Source organism: Canis aureus, chromosome 8, assembly GCF_053574225.1.
Source record: "Canis aureus isolate CA01 chromosome 8, VMU_Caureus_v.1.0, whole genome shotgun sequence".
Classification (NCBI taxonomy): domain Eukaryota; kingdom Metazoa; phylum Chordata; class Mammalia; order Carnivora; family Canidae; genus Canis; species Canis aureus.
Window position 1 is genome coordinate 72,649,635 of NC_135618.1, and position 22,551 is coordinate 72,672,185.

The following is a 22,551-nucleotide window of genomic DNA, read 5'->3' on the forward strand; positions in this document are numbered from 1 at the left end:
CTGCCAGCAGCTCATCCCTGCAGCTGACAGAACTGATTACTGCCTGTGAGTGATAATATAATTCAGTTCCCCTCAAGGAGAGATGCTATCAGAGAGGCTTTTTTAAGAGGAAAAAATATATAATATACTGGTTGAAAAGGGCTATCTTTCTTCCTGGAAGAACAGTTATTAATCTCTTCCTAGTACATTTTCATATCATTTTGGACATTTATTTTCAGGCCGTGATATTATAAAACCAGGCGTTTGTGTCAGTTTTGATGCGGAGTAACACGCTGGAACATGAAAAGGCGTAATTACTGCTGTGGCCATTGGAATTGCTAACGAGCTCCTGACATTTTCAAATCGGACCCATTTCTCAGTGATCCAGAAGTGAGCCCTGCGGCTGTGTGGGCTGCATGTCAATGAGGCAGCTCCCAGCTCAGGGGGAAAGGAAGAAGGGGTGGGGTGGAGACACCTGCTATTCTGCGAGCTGAAGCCCCAGCGACAGGAGCTGAGGAGTGGGACCGGATGGCGGTGCTGACCCTTTCAGCCTCCAAGCTGCCTTCCGCCACCCCAAAGAGAGGAGGTCGGTCCTGGGCTTTTGAGCCTTTATTTTGTGATGGAGGGTTGTCAGTTCAATAAGTGTTCATTGACGACTCGTGATGTGTCCTGCCCTGGGGGGAGAGGAATCACTAACTTGGAGTTCCTTCTCCCTGAAATTGGAAGAGAACTCCTCCCTCCTCCCCACCCTTGGGTGCAACCACGCTTTCTCTCCCTCATCCTTTAAGTGCTGAGAGCAGCAGTTGGAATTTGCTAGAAAGGCAGATTCTCGGGCTCCACCGCAGACTTACTGAGTCCGGGACTGTGAGGGTGGAACCCAGTGGCCTATATCAAGCAGCCTTCTGGATGATGCTCTTACACCCACTGGTTTGAGAGCCCCTGCCTTACACCTTCCTCTGCCTGTCCTGGGGCTTCCAGGTTAAAATGCAGACCCAAAGTTTGCCTCTTGTGGAGTGAGCTACGAGTGGAAGAACCTGGAGTGGCTGTTGCCACTGAGTTGCCTGGGTCTGACACCCCTGCTCTGTAAGCCATGTGCCCACCCATGAAAACTGGGGGACTGGGAGCTTCAAGGGCCTCTGTGAATCTCTAAATGGAGCAGGAGCACAGGAAGCCATGGGCAGCAAACCCTCATAGAGTAGTGGCTGTCGGCGGGGCTGCCCCTAGAATGGGTGGCTGGACGGGGTTGGGGGGTGAGGGACAGTTGGAATAGGGGGAGAGGCCAGAGGGAGGGGTCAGAGAAAGGGCAGCAAGGTCAAATAGATGTTCTTTCTGTACCCCTTGAGCCTGGACATCCTCCATCCTGTGTCCTCTTAAAAAATGGCTAATATTTGAGAAAACAGACCTGGCAGTCATACTGGGCTCCTCTCTGTCCAGGGTGCCGCACCCCCCATCAATAATCAGTGGTTTCTCTCTCCCTTTCCCTGTCCCCACTGTGCCTGCCTTTGTCACTTGGATCAAGGCAGCGGCATCTGAACACGTGCCCAGCTCTTGCACGCTGTCCCCGGTCCATGTGGCCACACTTCAGGGAGCCCCGAGTGACAAGTGGTGGAGAAGCAGAAGCCAGAGGAGATGTGGGGCCCAGCTGGACCACAAAGGCTCAGGGGACAGAGCTTTAGGAAGCCAGAAGAGGCGGGAGCCTGTGAGAAGCAAGAAGCTGTGGATGACAGGGGCCAGAGCCTGCGGGGAGGGGGCAGGAGGTGAGCAAGGCCACCTGGAGGGCTCCGCTTGCCTGCACCCCCCGCCCCACCTGTCCTGGGGACCTTCCTGGGCATTCGTCTGTCTCCATGTAGTGTCTTCAATGTGGAGGCTTCAGGGCCACTGGATTCACCACTTGCTCCATGGTGCATGCCCTCGGGGAGCCTGCTCAACGGCCTCTATGACCTGCCTTAGAAATCACATGGGGTCGCCTGTAGCCCTGGAGTGTGCACAGAAGAAACAACAGTGGCTGGGATTCTGCATTAGGGAAACCCGGTAGGAGCAGCAGGCCGGGGTGGGAGGACAGCAGAAGTGGGTTCACGGAGAGCTCAAGCGGATGCCGAGGTGGTGGCCCACCTGGAGACGATCCAAGAGCCAGGAGGGGCGAGCAGATGACTGGAGGGAGGCACTGGGTGCGCTGGGTTACAGGACATAGTGCAGCCAGAGGTGGAGGGACGGGGGACGGCCTAGGAGGGCTGTTTCAGACCTCGGCTCAAGGCTCGATCTCACGACCCTGAGATCATGACCTGAGCCACAATCACATGTTGGATGCTTAACCGACTAAGCCCCCCAGGCGCCTCCGCCAAACTTCCTCTGAACCATGACTATCGGGGAGGCGTAGCGGGGCCTCTGTGGCTAATTTCCCAGTGCAGCCAACGATGGCCGGGCAGGCCAGGTCATAGCGTGTGGCCTAGATGGCACCTTACTTTTCAAATGCTCCTGGAAAAAACCAACAGTTCCCACACTTTTTTTGGAGGGGTCGGGCACAAAACTACTGAGTGCTGACGCCGAGGACGTGGCCTGCCCGTGGGTCATGGTCATCCCTCGGCCAACAGTGGGTGGAGTTTGGGCAGGCCCTGGGACAACCTTCAGGTACCCAACAATCAGGTTGCAGACTCCTCTCTTTGGTGACAGTGATGAGTAAGGGGCAGGTGGACAGGAAAGTGGCAGGCAGAGGGACTGGGTGAGAACGATCGGGGGCCCTTGTCACTGGCAGGAGCCGTGCTGAGAGCCATGAGACCCCTGGGTGGACCACCAATTAGAAGCGCCCAGAATCCATCCAGGGGGAAGCTTCAGGAGACCCCGGCGATGCTATCTTTTTGTTACATTCTCAGATTTTTCCAAATGTTCGATGATAGATGTGTATTAGATGTGCAACTGGAAACAAAAACACTTCATAAGGCAAACTGAGAGAAGATCTTCTGAGGCTGGGAATGGAGAATGTTCCTCCAAGTGAGATGCCTGGAGGACGCCAGCTTGGGTGCTGGTCACGGGGGGCGCAGGTGTTTGGTTGGCAGAGGTGGCTGTGGACCGCTCTCCTTCCGTCTCACCCAGGGGTTGGGGAATAAACTCTATATCTAGAGCCTGTGACAAGATGCCCGGGGCTGTGGCAGGCTGTTCTGTTTCTGTTTTGGGTGAGGGCTGAGAGTCATTGGGCTCTCGGGAGAGGACACTTTCGGAGTCAACGCTTGGCTGGTCCCTTGGTGGCAGAGGAGACCTTACAGCTGCAGGCCTGACCTCTGAGCCAGGAGGGGCCACAACAAGCCCCGCAGACTAAGTCCTACTCCAGGGATCACATCCATCCTGAGGAGCTAGTCTCGGATTGAAGCAGCTGCCAAGTGCACATGCGGGCAGCAGTGTGCCAGTACCTCTGAGGCCCTCGTGCTCCTGCCCAAGCCTCTTCCCCATCTCACGCTGCCCTCTGACCTTTTTTCTGTTCTCCCTACATCCCACCTGCAGGCTTGACCTGCTTGACATTGACCCGTTGTAGCCCGGGGCAGGTAGGTAGCCAGCTGGGTAAGCGCGGGTGACCATCTGTATGTTCCTGTCGAGGAATGGGTAAAGTGTTTCTATAAAATTTCCTGAGGGCCAGTCTGCTGAAGACTCCAGAGGTGAGGGCATCAGAGAGATGTGACAGCCAGAGTGAGCCCAGGACTGACCCTGGACCAGAATGGCCGTAGGTAGCAGTTGGCTAGTGTAGCTGGAGGGATCCTCGGGCAGGTGCCATCAGGGAGCTCCCTCCTGAGGTCTGGGTGGCATCTTTCTGAGATTTCTCCTTTAAAGGCAAGTGGCCAAAGAGAAAGAGTGTAGCTTTAGAAGTGAAATCTATGGGATCCCATGTTATTGGAATCCAGGGAAACGATTAGCACAGATGATGGCGGGTGGGAAGGTGCTGGGCAGGGAGGACCCAAAGCCAAGGGCAAATGTGGAAAAGGAGAGCTCTGCTTCCCAACAAAGGGCAGCCTCCCACTCAGCAGCGTGAAGTACAAGATGTGAGAAATGCGGAGGCAGAAATAGACGTGTCCCGTGTGGGGCAGCCGCAGCAGGTCACAAGGGGACACTTACACATCAGACAGTGAGCCCACTCAGCTGCCGGAGGCATGACTGCCTTAGGAAAGTGCTGGTCCTGGTGGCCCAGGGAGCCTGAGGAAATGATGTTGCAAAGAGGATGTGGGACCAGGATCCAGATGGAGACTTCGTCTGGAGGCTTGGCCGTGCCTCATGGGGATGTACACACAGATGCTTATCGCATCTGTGTGTCCGATGGGTTACCTGGTGGTTCCATGTCAGCCTGGGTGACTTATTTAGGGACGCGAATCCCAGTCTGCACTAGTGCCCTTCCCTCCCTTTCTTTCCCTAGCCCCCTTTCTCAGAATGGAGCCCAGAGAAATGATCTGTATGTGTCTGTATCTGTATGGAGGTGTAGACCATGGACTCCATTAGGGTGCTTTGGGGCCCGACACATAGTAGGTGCTTAATAGATATTTGCTGAAAGTACCATTCATACTTGATGTTCCTTTAGTTCTTCTCAATTCTGTACCCCTCCCCTCCCCATCCTTAAAGCTCCAGATTCAAGATGGGATAGTGAATCTTGGACACAAGCTGCCCCCCTACTCCAGTATAATTCTCATTGTACCACCCCGCCTCACCTAGACTCCAGTGCAGACACACAGCCACCCACACCAAACACGGGACACACGGCTGCTCCTGTTCCACATTCTGCTTTTGGAGCTGTGCCAAACAGTCACAGGGAGTGGAGTTGCAGGGAGCATGTAATGATTTGCAGGGATTTGGACATCAGACCAAAACTGTGTTCTCTTGGAGAAATCTATACCCTATGGGCTTTGAAAAGTTGGCCATTTTGCTGCAAAGACATCAAAGCCAGTTCTTCCTTTCCTTAGCTGGTGTGTGCTAGAGAAAACGGCTGATCAGCCAACATCCAGCCAGTCCATCTGGGAGGGTCTGCTCTGTACCAGATGTGGTTTTGGTTGTACAGGCCACACGCCTTGGAAATACAGCCCATAATACTCACAGCTGCCTCGAATCTGCTCTGATGGGCTTCATGCTGGGTGCTTCCCTAAAAGCGTCTTGCATTTGTCAAGCCCTTTTGTGTGTGCACAGCTCTGCACTAAGTGCTTAATCTCATGCCATCCTCCCAACAACACTGGGTATTGTATCCCCCCGTGATAGGTGAGGATCACATGATTCCCTGGAAATTAGCCTGCTGGTGGGTAACAGAGTCAGGCAGGGCGGGATTCCATGCATCTGTCCCTGATGCCAGCCTTCCACCCTGACCGGCGGTGGGAGTGAGCACCTTTTGATTAGCTGTGCTCTGGGATGGTGGCTGGAAATGGCGGGTAGGGGAAGAACTTCAGAGGGGGCTGGCCTCAGCGGACAGGGTCAGGTTGGCATTGTTTTTCTGGGGAGTAAGTGAGGAAGGGCAGATCTGTTTTGAAAGCAAGCTCTGGCAAATTCCAAAGACAAGGTGGACTCACAAGGCAAACTCTTCTTGGTGTGGGCCTTTGCCACGGCAATCCCCAGGCACAGTGGGTGGTGGTGTGGGTCCTGAACCTGGTAGCTCAGGTTGGCCACCACTGGAGATAGGTCAACCCACGCTCCAGTAACACATTTGGGCCTGGGAGACAAGGTGAAAAGAGCCCCGATGGAGGCCACTGGGGAGTTGCTAATACTCCCCATGGATCAAAGATAAGAAGCTGAATGTCCTGGTTTGTTCCACCCCCTTTTCCTTTCTCGGTCCTACTATTTTTCCTTGCCTTCCTTCTGTTTATCTCTGTTTACCTCTCTCTCTCTCTTCCCCTTTCCATCTGTTACTGTCTCTGTCCATCCATCCATCCATCCATCCATCCAACCATCCATCCTTTTTATCCACGCATCCCTGGCTGTTGTATAGAAGGTATTTAGGGTATGCACAAACCTCACCGAGCTCTGAGCTTTTCCTAGGCTGGCTTTGGTGAGGGTCATTGTCAAAGCCTTAGAGCCAACTTGCTGAGCCAGGGCCTTAGTCTCCCCATCTGTGGGATGGTGGAGTTGGACCACAGCTCCGTGATGGTCCATGCAAGCTTGACTGTCCTACGAGTCTATAAGTTTTTGACTTGGAGCCAGCAAACCTCCCAGAGGCCCTGAGGAGATGCTAGGGTTCCTTTCCAACTTGTGAACCTGTTTGACAGCCACAGATGGGCCTCCAGGGCAGAAGGGAAGCTGGGAGCCAAGAGGCTGCCTTGCATGAGTGAGTGATTTTCACAAGGATGATTTGTGAGGGCAGATCTGAGGGCAACAGGGCTTGGGTTTCCTGGGGCCGCTGGCGAACTCTGACATCTGCTATTTTTCACTCCACTGAGACTGATCTGCTCCAGACAGGCCCCTGCAGACTGTTTTCAGCTGTGCTGGGAAGTGTGGCGGCCGGCTGTGTTTCATCTTGGAGCTCTCTCAGGGACGCCAGAACACATGGTAACTGCTTGAGCTAAGAGGCCAGCAGATTCTATAACAGGGCCTAAATTCTGAACGATCCCTCCTAAGCAGCCAGATTTTTATTCTGAGGTGTTACCCTCACTTCAAAGAAATGTCTGCCCTAGATCTGGAGCAGGGCTGCCTTGCTTAGCCCATCCTCTGGGGACTGAGCACATTACTTTCTGAGTCTTTATTTCACAGAGTAGCACTGTTAAGGAGAAAGATCTCTGGCCAGAAGTCCGGACACTTCAATTCCTGCCATCAGTGATCTTGGACAAGTCATTTGACTCTCCAGGGCCTCAGTTTCCTCATTTATAACTTATGAAGCTTGTATCTTTTCCAAATCTGATGGTCACTGTGTATACAATTTATAGTTTTCTCTGAGTGTTGTTGAGAGCAGTGGGCACCAGCCTGCTGCTGGTATGAGCCAAAGGTATAAGCATAAAGAAACACATTAGTGGCAAATATCATCAAGCCCTAGGTCAGGGACTTATCCCTGTTTTGCAGGACCCAAGAAAACTCTTTTCTACATTGGCCCAGATATAGTAAGAAGTAACAAGGGGTCCTGGCCCTGATTGGAGGGCCCAGGGAGGCCCAGGGAGGCCCAGGGATGTAGCCAACAGAGCTAGACTGATGTGGGCCCCTGTAGCACCTTCAAGATGGGTGAGAAGGTGAAAGTGGTTGGGGGTTGTCCCCTGCTACCTTTATCAGATAGCTTCCCCTGGCCAATAGTACTAGCACAGAGCTGAACACCCATATATTGTTATTGAATATTTAGATTCACATAGGGGAACGATCACAACTGAAAAGTTCTTTCCACATTTCAAGGACAAAAGACAAATGAGAGGAGGGGAGAAGGAAAAAGTGGAAGGGAATATGGTGGATTTGGGCCATGTTGATTTAGCTTTGGAGCTATAGTTCCTGGAATCCCTTTCTCAGCTTAGTCTTGGGATAGCCTGGGCCAGGAGGGATGTTGTACATGATATGTGGGAGGTGGATGTGGAGCAGTGGCCACAATGTTAGCTCACCTAGAAGGTTGGAGCAGGCCCTGGGACCTGTTGCAGCTCCTGCTTGCTCATTTCAGGCCCACCTAATTGGCTCTGGCTTCTCTGATTCCTGGGCCAAGTGTGTGAGGGAGAGTAGCTTCTTCTGTAGATCAGCCCTACCATCAAAGGTGGAGACTCAGAGGAAATAGAAGGCCAGTGTGAGTTCCAGCCTGTCCTTACCAGTTGCAGCATGGTCTTTGCTCTTCCTTACATCACACCCATCTTCTCTTCCTGACCACCTGCCCTGTGGACTTCAGGCTCCTGCACCAGACATGGGAACAACACCCTCTCATGGCCAGCATGACCAGCTTCACAAGTGCACAAGGTGAAATCCCCATGTGCACATTTCCTGAGGGTTCTCATTCTCTGATCTCTGCTTCTCCTGATATAGGAAGTAAAGGGGGAAAAGTGAGACTATCATGGGAATGAGAATAATGATAGAAAAAGAGAGTATGGAGCCAGAGGGATGGGTAGCTACAGAAAGGTGTGGGCAGGGGAAAGGACTGGGTGTGCCAAAAGAGGAACAGGAGCCCAAGCAGCTATGCAGGCAGAAACAGGGACTTTGTGCAAGAAGAAGCTGACAATGGCTAGTTTTGCTAGGGATGAAAAATAGAGATTGCTTTGGACCTGAGACTGCTTTGCTTTGGCTAAAACTCATCACTTGGGCTAAGACTTCTTTCTTCTGGGAACTATATTTCCTCCCCCATATCCCAAGCCTGTAGCTCTCAACCTGACTGCACACCGGGGAGCTTTTAGAAATGCAGATGCCCAGGCACATGCCTGGACAATTAAATTGAGGTCTCTGGAGCATGGCCCAGGTGCTAGGTTTGGGAAAACACTTCCTGGTGATTGTATTGTTCAGGCAGGTTAAGAATGGCTATATTGTGCAGCCTGATTGAGAAAGGCATGTCTGTAGTAGACACACCTACTAAGGTGGCCCCAAGTGAGCCATACCCTTGTATAATCTCCTCCCTAGAGTGCAAGTGAAGCCTGTGACTTGCTTCTAACCTATAGCATGTGGCAAAAATAATGGGATGTCATTCTATTAATTAGGTTATGGTATAGGGCCAAGGGAGTAGGTAAGGACTTGTGGATAAACATCTCAGCCCCCCTGTCCTTCTGAAAGATTAATTCTGAGGGCATTTTGGATGTTTTTCAGAGGTTGAATGTCTGGATAGAATCTGTCTAAATAGTGTGGACTGTTTTCGACTGGGTCGGAAAGTGTGATACTAGCTGTGTTGCATCTCTGACTTCTCTAAGATACAGCAGAGCACATGTTAACCATTGTACTCTACATAAAGGTGACCTTGCTAACTCATCCTTTATCAGTTTGCCCTTCTTCTCTCCTCCCTCTTCCCACTGCCTTTTTCTTGCTTCTTGGGATTGCCTCCCAAGTAAACTCCCTGCACCCAACTCCTTATCTCAGACTCTGCTTTTGTGGGGATCCAGGCTAACATGGTGTCTTCTGGAGTCCCCATGCATAATGCAAATATGGGAAGTTGGGTCTTGGAGCCATTTTCATGCAACAAGACCTCAATATGAAACATTCCTGAATCATTCCAACCAGGTGAGGGGCCAGGATGGGGGAGCAGTGTCCATAATGATGTAATCAGTGCCTCATGGGGACAATAAAGCGGAGTGGTTATTGCAGAATAAGGCCATCCAAGAGTGTACAAAGGGGTCAGCAAGAGCCATGTGGGAGACAAACAACTTATGGGACCCTGTCCTGCTCTGAATTTGATGGCCACCCAGCCCTTCTTCCTTAGATTCTCAGTCTCCTCATTCCGAAAGTGCTTGCTCACTTTGGCCCGTCTTAGCCTCTGCAGTCACTGACCTGTCACTGACATGAGATCTGTGCTATGTGGCCACCAACGCTCAGGTGGAGCTTTGGGTCTTGGGGTCAGCGCTGGAGCTCGGTCCTGCCTGTGGAGGAATATACTGTGGAATGCTGGGCTTTGTGTCAGAAAACAGTTCTTGGTGTCAACCTGACCATGAAATGGCTGTGTGCCTTCGGACAATATACTTTACCTCTTGGATTTCAGTTTCCTCATCCAAACAATGGGGATGATACATACCTCACAGAGTGATTTTAAAGGTTTAATGACCAAATGGACATCACGTGTTTGGAAAACACTCATTCCAATCCTGGAGGGCATAGCACGGTATTATATACCAACTTCCCTGCACTTCATTTCTCAGACCATTTTTATCAGTGCTCCAAGGGGAGCAAGGTCAGATGAGAAGCCAATTTTAAAAATGAAGCCACACAAAAGATAAGGGAGATTACCAGCTGTTAACTTCCAGCCAAAGCTGGTCTGCAGCATACGTTTTAACACTATAAAAGTAGGATAAACCCAGGATGGAAAATTAGGGAAATAAAGCAAAGAAAAAAAAGTCGACATTCACAATCCCAGACCCTAACACACTCTTAAAATTTTATATCTTCTTTCCCCTGTGCACATGGTTTAAATGGTTGCAGTTCTAATTTAGATGCTATATTTATGTGTTTTGATTTTTTTTTCATTTAATATAGTCATAATCATCTTTTGTGTTTCCTCGTCTTCTTCTTTAGGTCTGTAAGACAGGGTGCTAGGCACTGAGAATCCCAAAGACAATAGGAGAGAGAGGCTCCCAGTTCTCATGGAACTTTCTGGCAAGTGGAGAATTGCACACATTTATTGTGTAGAGTCCTCGTGAGAATTTGCATTCGCTAGGTTTTCCTATTACCCTCAATACAGTCATAAAACTGCATTCCAAACTAGACTATATTCTACACTTGCTTGCTTTCCATTATATTTGCTAGTTCCTGCGTCATCTTTTCTGTTCTTCTTGAACTCTCTGGTCTTCGCAAATCTCTCAAGCTGAGGCATGAACTAGTCATTTTTCACATTCCTGTTTTTTTCTTTATGTCATCTGGGCCCTTAAAATGTATTCCGCGTTACTCTTCCACCGTGTTTTTTGGCTTCCTTTGTTCGCTGTTAATCCCCCTCTACTTTATAACTCTGCTGCGTGATAACCATATTTTATAATGATTATTATATAATGCTCTGAAGAAGAGTACAGTATAGTTGTACCATGACATACTTAATCCCCTATTAGTTGGGCACTTAGGTTATGCCTCTTTGTCTCCCTGACATATAATGTGGAGATGAGCATCTTCCATGCATGCAGGCTCTTATTTTTTTCCATTCCTTGCAACCTCCCCTTGACCACAGAAAACATCCTTCCCTGTGACCTTTTTGTGGCTAAATCTAATGGACCCTGATCCCTCTTCGTCTTATTTGACCTATCAGCCACAAGGGTACCTTCTCCTTCTCAAAACATTTCCTATTTTTGTGACACTTTCCTGGTTCCACCTGAGCTGCTCTTCCTCACTCTTCTTTTCCTCTCTTCTTCCTCCCAATCCTCCCAATCAACTCCTTAGCATCGCTGCCCCCACATTTCCATCCCATCCCTCTGTCTCCATGCAAGCTTGTCTTAGGTACGCCTGTCCTTTTTTTGTGCCTTGACCTGCTATCTACGCATTGATTCCTCGTTCTCTGTTTGGCCTTGACTCACAGACTTCTAAAAATGATATTTTTTGAATCATACTTACTTTAGGACCTGATCCTTAATGAGTTTGACTGAGGCTGACACAGTTCTAAGCACTGTACACACGTCACTTAAGCTGATCTGCAGACTCCTTTTGCAGCAGGTGCTATTATGTCATTGCTCCTTAGCTGTCCCCACCTGAATGAATGTCTCACGTTTATCAAATCTATCAGTTCTGTGACTTAATGTCTCCTGAGTTTTCTTTCCCTCCATCCCCTCATCTATCTCCAGTTTTGCCTCTAGCATCTCTTTCATTGGCAATCATAGTGTCTATATCATCTCTTACAGTCTCAAGGTCTTGCCTTCTGCAATCTTCTCGATGCACTGAGTGATCTTACTAAAATGAAATGCTAGTGTATCTGTCCAGCTTGGACCTGAAATTTCAGATGAAGGCACTTCCCCTTGACTTTGGCCTTTTATCCTGAATGCAGCCATGTGGCCCCCCTACTAATGCATTGCCTGTTTCCATTTAGTTGTGCCATTGTCTACTAGCCATCCCAGCTAGGGTTACCTCTAAAAAGGGTGGATGCTCCTGTCCAGAGAATCTGTGACCTCTTCCTCTTTTAATCTTTTCCCTTCTTCTGCTGGCTGAGCCCATGGTATAGATTCTGAGCATTCCTGGAGAAGAGCCCTCCTCTCTTGGTCTGGACTTGATGGTTCTGCAGTGATCCACACTTGCTTGAGATTCAAATCATCCTATTGCCCCTACTGAGCAATGAGTTTGACTTCAAGGAGATGCTCCACATGCACCTTGCAGGAAGGACTAGAGGGGGTGGTTTGCACACAGCCACCTGAAGCTCATCCCTTGATGGAGAGTCCTTGGATGAAGAGTCCAAGTCTGGGTCAAGATATACTGTTTGTGCTCCTTGGATGCCAGTCTATTAGCCTGCCCCAGGGTCTTTCCACAGGATTGGGGGCCTAGCAGTAGAGGTGGCCAAGGACTTGGCTAGCTGGCCATTACATTTCAGGAAAGGCCCAGAGAATAAGCTGGCCAGGCTCCAGGCTGGACAAGAGAGTTCTAGGGAGCAGAAGGACTTCACAAATGCATTCTCAGATGTTGTTAAAGCCACATGTTCCTTTGGAAGCAGAAAAGACTGGCCACTGTTCCCTGGTGTTTGCTCAGGGGCTGAATGACCTTGGAGTTTTGTTCCATTTGGTGGACAGCTTGTGATGACATTGTTGTGGCAACTAAGCTGGCTCAGGCCGGTTGTAAATCACAGAGTAGGGCCATCCCTGGAGGGGTGGGGAGGGAGAAAAGAGTTTCAAATTTCCATCAAGAAAGAGTCAGTAAATGTTTTCCAGAAACTTCAGGTTTCAAAAAGTGTGACCACGTGTTCTCCTCCACAGTTGACTGGGGAAGGCCGGAAAGCAAGAGAACCCAACAAAACCATCCTTTGATATTTCAGGAGGAACTTTGTCATAAATACCGACAAAACTTTAACACGCTCAAATCTTTTAATCCTTGGACCATTCTAGTAATTTGTCTTAGAGAAATAATTGGAAAAGAACACCCAAGATTTGTCTGCAAACATGCTTGACATAAGGTTTTTATAACAGCAAAAATAAAAACAAAATACAAAACACAACACACACACACACATGATGAAACAGCTTAAATGTACAATTTTAGGGATTAACTTAATTTAGGTCTATCGCTGTTGGACTCTATTCAACCATTTAAAAAGCATATTTTCCAGGAAATATGAGAGAACCAGGAAAATGCTCGTAGTATGATATTAATCAGAGAAAGCAAATATGTATGAACAGAAAAAATATTGAAAGGGAATATCCCCAAATATTAATAATCTCTCCAAGGAATGGGATTATGGGTGATTTTTGTATAATTCTCTTTACTTTTATATATGTTCAAATATTTTCAACACCATATGCTGATGCTGTAATCCTTAAAAAAGACGTTTAGAAAGATATTAAAATCCTTAACAGGGTCTGTCTTTTCTTGGCATGGGGTTTAGGAGAACAGACGTTCCCCATTAGTCAGATATGTGTTCTGATCCTGTTGGGAATGAAGAAACAAGACCATGGGAACAAGGAGGCCCAAACAAATACTCCCGCAAGAAGCTTCGAATGACTGAAATGGAATCGGGGTTTGGAATGTCCCAGTGGCCAGGTTGGAGCTGTCCAAAAAAAAGACCAAAGGAGATTTCTGTCTGCCCACCTTCAGGTCTGTGCCTGCTGTCATTGTTGGTTGGCTGGAGGGCACCTCCCCAGCCAGAAATCTGGAACTATCCTTGACTGACTTTCTGCTCCACTCAATTGATCTTCAGTTAGAACTTGTACATTTTCTGAATAAATGTCTTCTGCATCTCCACTGCCTTATTTCAGGACGCCCTCATCTCCTGACCAGGTTATTAAAAAGATTTCTAGCTTGCTCTCCTTTCAGCTTGATTCCATCACATCAGCTAGGTTATTTTTTTGGAAATGCAAATCTGCTTCTGCTATGCCCTTGCCTAAATCCCTTCCTTAGCTCTTCATTGTGTTCAAGGTAAAATCCAGACTCTAAGTTTACAAAGCTCTTCTTGATCTGACCCCCACTTAATTTCACAGCCTCCTCTCTCTAGGCTTTGCTTCCTGCCCTTTGCTCCTTCCACCTCCAGTCTCCTAACCGATCCCTTAAAGAGCCAGGGCCTTTCTTTCCTCTGCCATCCCTCTATGCCATTCCCTCCCTGTCATCACCCTCTTCCTCTTCTCCACCTGGGAAATCCACCTTTTCATCCCGGTGGAGTTAATTCACTGTCGTCCTCAAGTATGGCTCCATAACTCTATTCTCCCTTCTCTGAGTTTCCTTAGAACTTCATGATGCTTCTCTTCTTGTTTAACACATCACCTTGTGTGGGAGGGTTCAGACCTCCTCCATTAGAGCATAAACTCCTTGAGATGATGACTGGTTCATTTTTGTCTTCTGTAGCCTCCAGCATGGTGCCTGGCATGTGGTGGGTACTTAGAATTGTTTGTTGAATGGCTGAATAAAGTCAAGGAGAGCAAGGTTGTGCCTCATCATAAGAATCTTCTAACCAACGCTAGGATCATATTGAATTTCCAGTGCCATCTTAAATCAGCTGTTTTGTGACTCCCTTCCATGCTTTGTTTTGGAGGAGCTTAAGGGTGCTTCTCAGATAAGGGATAAGATATTTCAGTGATTTCAGGATATTTCGGTTATTTATTGCAGATTAACAGATCACCTTCAAATTTAGAAGTTTCAAGCAGTGATAACTATTTATTTTGCTCATGGATTTGAAATATGAGTAGGACTTGATAGAGGCAGCTACTCTGCTTCATATGGCATCAGCTGGGTGGATGGACTGGGTGGACCAGCTGGAGTATTCACTTCCAAGATGGCACACTCACATGGCTGGCAAGCTGGTGCTGGTTGCCAGCTGGAGCTCTGCTGCTGCTGTTGGCTGGGGCCTCAGTTTCTCCCCACATAGGCATCTCAGTGAGACTTCTTGTGCTTTCTCACAAGGTGATGGCTGGGTTCTGAGAGTGTTTCAAGAGACTTGGATAAAAGCCACTTCTGCTATATTTATGGATTGAGCAAGTCGCTAAGGGCAGATCCAAAGGGAGAGGAATTAGACTCTTCCTCTCAATGGGAAGAGTAGCCAGAAATTTGTCTTGGCATAAAAAAGATGGAGATGGCATGATAATGGCCTATTTTCCAATTTTATTCTCACTAACAGAAGTAATTCCACAGTAGGATAGCATGGTTGTTCTTGGAATTGTCAAAATATTAAAGCCCTAGAGTCAAATTGCTGGATCTGGCAGTTGAATGAGCATCCTGGGAAGGTAGTCTGCTCCCCACCATGGACCAGCAACCACTTTGTAGAGATGTTGTAGAGAACAAGCTTCCAAGGATGAATGGGATTGGATTGAGGTGAAAGAAAATATATTTATAACACTTGTCAGTTCGCTGGAATCAGCTAGTGTCATACCATTAGCCTGGTGTTCCCAGCTCCGATCATCAGGGTCTGGGATTAAGCAAACTGGATGATGATGGTGGTGGTGATGATGATGGTAGTGGTGGTGGTGATGGTGGTGATAGGGATGGTCCTGCTGCTGATGGATATGGTGGTGATGATGGTGGTGGTGATGGTGGTGATGATGATGGTGATGGTGATAATAGCCAATGCATGTATAATGTTTACTATATGCAGGCACTGTCCTATTTCTCAATATTAAATATTTTAATCTTCATAAAGACCTAATAAATTAGAGATTGCTATGCCTATTTTATAGACAAAGAAAGTGGAGTAGAGAAGGATTACGTAACTGACTCCAAATGTCTCAGCCAGATGGTGGTGCTTGGTAACCATCTGGTGGGCCTAGGAAGGCTTCCTGACCAGTGGAGGGTGTTGACCCTCTGGTCCCTGGTTTCCCTTCTTTCCCTTATGATACTACATCTGTCTCCTTCTGTGAGGGGCCTTCTCCAGCATGCATTTGGCCTTCTGAATGCAGAAGTGCTAGGGGCTGGCCTGAAGGTGATATGAGACCAGCAGGGATATTATGAAAGAAACTACAGGTGTCTGATAAGCTGTTGGTTTTTTAAAAATTTTCCTGGGCAGGGGATCCCTGGGTGGCGCAGCGGTTTAGCGCCTGCCTTTGGCCCAGGGCGCGATCCTGGAGACCCGGGATCGAATCCCACATCAGGCTCCCGGTGCATGGAGCCTGCTTCTCCCTCTGCCTGTGTCTCTGCCTCTCTCTCTCTCATTCTGTGACTATCATAAATAAATAAAAATTAAAAAAAAATTTTCCTGGGCAGAAGGACTATAGTGGATTTGAATACTGGTTCTGGGATGTGATTCTGAGCTCCTTGGCATGCCCCTTCCACATACATATGATGGTGCCCTTTGGTGGGCCTAGAACATGGTTTTCAAGCAACCAAACCTACCATATACTTCTCAGTGCCCCCTGAGGTCTTTTTTCAAAGACCTCAAAGTCCCTCAGGTCTTTTTTCACATATAGTTCTTGCCCAACAGGTAATTGTCATGACTTCCTTAACTGCTCCTTCTGCTCTTTCAAGGCTGAGTTCAGGAGTTTCCTTCCCTGTGGATACCCCCAGCCAAGGTGAGGCCTCCCTCTTCATTCATTCATTTCCACGGTCAGCCCACATCTCTGAGTTAACACTTAGGACATCTAACTATTCCCAGAATTCTCTGACTCTCTTCTACAAAACTAGATGCCTTGTAGGCAAGGGCTGCTGCTTGCCGACCCCAAATCCCCACTTCGTGGCACAGTGCAGGAACTTCTACAATGTCTTTAAATAAAAGATCCTTCCAAAGCACAATATCATTGGGATTTTTCTGCTATCATTGTACCCCTGCTTGGGGGCATCCACTTCTCTTTAGAGACTGTGACTCCATATTTTTAAAAGTCTGTACTTGATGATGTGTCTTCCTTAAGCAATAACTTCCTGCTACTTGTTTTGTGTTTTTTTTTTTTTATTTTAGATTTTATTTATTTATTCATGAGAGACCCACAAAGAGAGTCAGAGACACAGGCAGAGGGAGAAGCAAGCTACCAGACTCCATCCCAGGACCCTGGGATCACAACCTGAGCCAAAGGTAGATGCTCAACTGCTGAGCCACCCAGGTGCCCCACTTATTGCCACTTACTAAAGAGTTCTGATAGCTAAAACCCATTGACTCTCAAATGTGAGCATTCATCAGAATCACTTGGAGGACTGGCGGAAACATAGATCCCACTGATTCTAGTGAGTCGGTGTGGAGTGGGGTTCGAGAATGTTCGCTTCCCACAAGTTCTAGGTGACACTGTTGTGGTTGGTCCAGGGCCACTCTGAGAACCACTGCTTGAGACTTCATGTAACCCAGATGCCAGGTAATGCTCATGCTGCCTCTGAGAGCAGCCACCATTTCTTTTGTTTTTAGAATCCACAACATGTCTATGCTGCTGTTTGATTCCAGCAAAGCACAACTCAATTTCTGGTTTCAATAATGACTATAGGAAACAGAGATGTATCTTGTTGTGGAAAATGTTACCTCCATCACACAAAGCCTAATGCCACAGCATTTGAATTGCGCTCTGATCTTTCCATTTATTAAAAACAGCATTAAATTACTTGATGTATTGGTGGCAGCCTGGAGACGAGGAAGACGCTCTAGATATTCCGGAAACCAATGAGCATGCAAACAGTAAGCTTTCCAATGTGCTTAGAATAAATGGAGGAATTTCTTTGGGGGAATATATTTTATTCAAAATGTAGATGGTACGTGAAATGTGAATAAATATGAGATCGCTGTTAAAATATTCCTTTTTAGGAGCTGCCACACGGATAAATGGGAGACTTAAATGTGGGGGACCCCAGGCTCTAGGCCGCTAAAGAGGAAAGATGATGGGAAGAGGGAAATGATTTTCAAATATCCTTGACCAATGGGGTCTCTTTCTGCTTAGATGTTCATTGAAGGCCATAAGTCTGGCAGTAGATTTTCTTTTACATCTCTTCCAGGCAGATACCGGCACTAGAGGAAAGATGGTGAGATGTACGCAGATGAATTTGCTTTAAAGGGATGTACAGTTCATACAGGATTTAGACAGTCCCAGGTATGGGACCCACCAGCCCCTTGGCACTGAATGAAAATCCCTGGCCCCAGTGGAAACTCAGTCCATATTGAACTGGTTTCCCAGTTGTCTAGTAGAGAGTCTTAGAGTGGTGTCTTTCACAGGTCTAGAAAGTGCAAACACTGCAAACACACAGAAGCAGCCGTGATCATGAATTCCATCAAAGAAGAGGATGGCCAGCTCCCCCAGCAGTAAGACAAAATGGGCACTTGCTTTTCAGGCCCTCAAACAGATAGATCCAGGGTCTCTAGATGAATAATTCTCCCTATAAATGTGTAACACAGAAATACTGATGGTCTTATGGTTAGTCAGTCAATCAAGAGAGTCGGGGCCTTTTTTGCCCCGAAACCTCTGTTTTTGGGCAAATGTCTTTGGAAAAAAAAAGAAACCTGTTGTGCTAGGTCAAAGGAAAGGATTATGATGAAGATACAGCAGACAAGGCCATGGACATCTGCCTATAGAACATAGCCAGGGACTAGACTGACATGTTCAGTTGCACAAGCTGAACACTGCACAATTCCAGAGGTACCAACTACATGGACTATAATGTGAATGGTGACCTCTAGAGTTGTGCAACATGGTGGCCCTGCATTGGAGCAGATCTAGAGGGCCAGGGACTGAGGCCTCTCTCTCCATCTATTGGGTCTGAGGCGATTCCTTTAATTTTTGCTCATCTCTTTGTGTCTGTCCCCTTCCTCTCTGTCATCCATCTTCTGTTTACTCTTCCTGTGAGTGGCCCTACATGGCTGCCTATCATGCTCTTTTTCTGCTTGACCTCCTTTCTGTTTCAGCACCTGCCACCGACTGTCATAAGTCTCTACCTCTTAGTCCAAATTTTTAGGAGGGAAAATTTGAGTCCCTGGCTTGAGCCTTGTAGCTGCTCAGTCTAAAAACCACGGAGTCCTCCTTAGTGGCCCTCTTTGTCTTTTCACCTCATATCTAATCTCTCAGCAATGTCAGTACTTGGCTGCACCATCATAACAAATCCTGAATCTGGCTACTGGTATGACCCTGGTCTGATCTGTATTCCTCTTTTGCTTGGGTTATAACTACTCCACCTGTCTCTGCCATCGTCCTCCTTCCTTCTACCCTCAATAAACAGCCAGAGTGTGCAAGTGGTTCAACAAGGTCAGACCACATCCTCAGACCCTGCCCTGCAGGGTCTTTTCTGTTGGAAGAAAAGCAAAAATCTGCACAATGGCCTTCGGGTTCCTCTAGAATCTGGGCCCTATTATCTCTCTGCTTCTTCTCCCTCTGGTCTCCTTGCTCACCCGCCCACCCCCCCCATATTGGCTCCTCAAATTTCCTCAAACATGGCAGGCATACTCTTATCTCAAGGCCTTAGCATTTGCTGTTCCCTCTGCCTGCAATTCTTTAACTCCAAAAGCTGATGGTTTGTGTCCAGCGTCTTTAGGCTAGTTCTTAAGCATCACCCCTGGGCCTTCCCTGAACTCCGATTTGCAATGACGTCACCCCATGCTTCCTTATCACCTTTCTTTGCTATAATTGTTTTCTTTAGCAGCTTCCATGCTACTGTGTATTTTTCTTATGCATTTTAGGTAGTCAGTCTCCTCCCACCAGAAAACAAACCCCACAAAGGCAGGAACTTTTGTCTGTTTTGTATTCTTTAGCAACGACATCAGTGCGGGCTCTATAAAATATGCATTAAATGAACAAATGAGTGAATCTAGAAAGATGAATATGTGACTGTAGAAATTCATAACTCTCACCTTCTAACACAATAATAAAAGTCACTTAGTAAGAAAGTTCCAGGTTCAAAGAAATATGCATTACGTTTACAAGTAAACATCAATGGATTTTTTTCTTCTTTCTCCACCCTCGCCTGGCAGGAAGCTTGCATACAAACTGTTATGAGTTTGAATTCAGACACCTGGCCATGCTCCCTTTTGCCCTTCCAAGTATTGCTAGCTGGCGAGTGAACCTGTGTCCCGGGAGGGAGGCTCCAGCCCACGCCCCTCATTCCCCAACGGTGGCCAAAGGGTTTAAATTCCTTGCTGGAGCATTTTGTTTTCTCTCTTTATTTTGAGGAACCAAATTCCCAAGTAACTGGGTCTCAATTTCCAGATTCCTTTTCTGGAATTCTGAAGGAGGGTAGTGAGGCCCCACGGTAAATGGGACCCTTTTTCTGAATGAGCTCAGGAGTCCCTGTGAAGCAGCCTCCAGTCACGGAGGGAAGCTTGCAGCGAGTGAAATCGGCTTTTGGCCAGAGGATGGCACTGTGGTTGTTTCTAAGAGGCAGCTGAGCAATTTGAAAAAGCAATTTCCAAATGGCACTAACAGCTGCACTTCAAACCCTGCAGGGAACATCAGAAAATGTTAACCCCCACGTGGTGGGGAGGCAGGGGCTGGAGACTGATGGGGGCATCCTCACTGCGGAGGCCAGGCCTGGAGGAAGGCGGGGACCAGGATTGGGGCCAAAAAGGAATGACAGCCTGCCCCACCGAGAGGCTTGGGGGCTGGCGTCCTTCCAGGAGGAGTCTGAGGGCTTTGCTTACCCAGGGCTTTTGAGGGCGGGGAGGGCCAGATCAGCAGCCCCCGTGGGTGGGAGTTGGTTTTCCAGAGCCGGATTCCGCAATAGAAAAACAGCAGGGAGTGGGGATGGTGGTGGTGGTGTTGCCTGTTTTCTTCCTTCTGTGCCTGGTTGGGTCAGTTATTTAAAGTGTGCATTTCAGTCCCCTTGGAGGGCCCAGACCACTATGTTCATCTTGCAGCTTTCCATAATGCCTGGCATGGAATTACACTCCATACATTGTCCTCAGACAGATGACTGATGGTTTGAATGAGTGGATCTTGGATTTGGAGGAAGGAATAGAGTAAGACTCTTCAAGAGAGAGAGAGAAAAAAAAGGAAAGTCAAAAGAGAGAGAGAGTATTTTCAAGTGTCTTCTCATGTCTCTGGTATTTTTGCCATTGTTACTGCTACCATCAGAACATTAGCCCTTGATGGTTTGCAAGGGGCTTTTATTCATGTTATTGTTGTCCATTCAACTGTCTGCCCATTGGTTCACCCTTCACTCCCTCCTGTTTCCCAGAGCTCCTTATTTATGCCTCTTCTTGTCTCTGTCACATCCCCCCACCTTGAATTAGAATCATTTGGGGACATGCCCCATCTCCCAACTGAGCAGGGATATTTGAGAGCATCCCATGGTGTTCAGAACAAAGAAGGTGCTTGGTTAATGTCTGTGTAATACCTGGGCATAAATGTAGCAGTTTTCACAGGCAACTACAGCCATCATGGAATTCAATCCTTACATCCTCTCTCTCTCTCTCTCTCTCTCTCTCTCTCTCGCTCTTTTTTTGTTTTGTTTTGTGTTTTTGAGAGAGAGAGAGGAGGCAGAGAGAGATTGTACATGTACTTTCAGGGGAGGGGCAAAAGGACAGGGAGAGAGAGAATCTTAAGCAGTCTCCATACTCAATACAGAGCTCCACGTGGGGCTCAATTCCATGATCCTGAGACCATGACCTGAGTTGAACTACCAAATGGCTGAGCCACCCAGATGCCCCCTTGTATTTCCCCTTTAAGGAAGAAATTAACCGGGGCAGAAGGTATTTCCCAAAGATGGCTACATCAATAGGTACCCCACCCCCACGTTCTTGTGATGTGACATTGACAGTCTTCCCTCAAGAGGTGGGGCCTAGGTTTCTTCCCCTTGAAGGTGGACAGACTTTGTAATTGTCAGGTCACTGAATGCAGAGAAGGTGATACTGGGTGGCTCCTGAAGCTATGCCATCCAAGCCAGGAAACCTTCCCCTGGTGTGAGCTCCCCAGAGCTTCTTGATTCATGTCTTGGGAATCCTGAGCTGACACATAAGAAATCCAGTTACCCTGGAGCCTCCAAGTGGAAGAGGTCACACAAAGAGAGAGCCACAGGAGGAGCTCCTCTGTTCTAAGCCCAACCAGCCAGCTGAGGCTTCGGATACCACAGGGCAGAGATAAGGCATCCTAACATGTTCTGTCCTGATATCTGACTGAGAGGCTGAGAACACAACAAATGGGGGTTTCATCCCACTATGTTCTGGAGTGATTCGTTACACAGCCCTAGTAATGGAGTACTTTATTACCCTCTTCCTTTTCCAGGTGAGTGAGCTGAGGCCTAGCCAGTAGTTGAGCTGGCATTTGGCCCCTGCTTCTTGACTCTTGGCCCACTCTGCCTTCTAAAGTGCTTTTCTTGATGTTGGTTTTTATGCCCCAGCTGGAGCTGAAGACACATATTTGGCTTAGGGTCTGTTGAGTCTGGGGGAAGCCTTTGGTCTTCTTCATCCATCAGCAGAACAGGAATGCAGGCTCTGAGATCTGTCTGGGGTGTAGTGAATGACAGGGGAATTGCAGCGGGGGGTTTCTGGTCCTGGGCAACTGACAATGACTGGTTTGAGACTTAGTGGCCTCAGGAGCATCAGACTGTTTTCTGGGACCCTCTGAAAGCTGCACACCCAACACTGCAAACCTGCCAGCAGTTGGCTTGCAAAGATTTCCAACTCCAATATTTCATTGGTTATTATCACCATGGGTGCAGCCAAGAGGCCACGGGAGCAGGAAAAAGCCACAAACCACAGCACTGCCATGAAGACATCACTGCTTTTCAGTGATCTTGGTCCCTTTCAGGAACCTCTCTTAGACCAGCTAATAATTTTGAGGAGTGGCAACCTTGAGATGATCTTGTCAGTGGATGTTCCTGTCAGAGCTGGATTTGGGGATACCCAGCCCTTCCTGGTGAGAGGGCCACGCCTCTCAGCGAGTCTGCATAACAAAAGGGTGGGCTCCCTTTCTCTGAGATGAGCAGCAATGTCTCAATCTGGGCTTGGGGACGTTGATAGGGAGA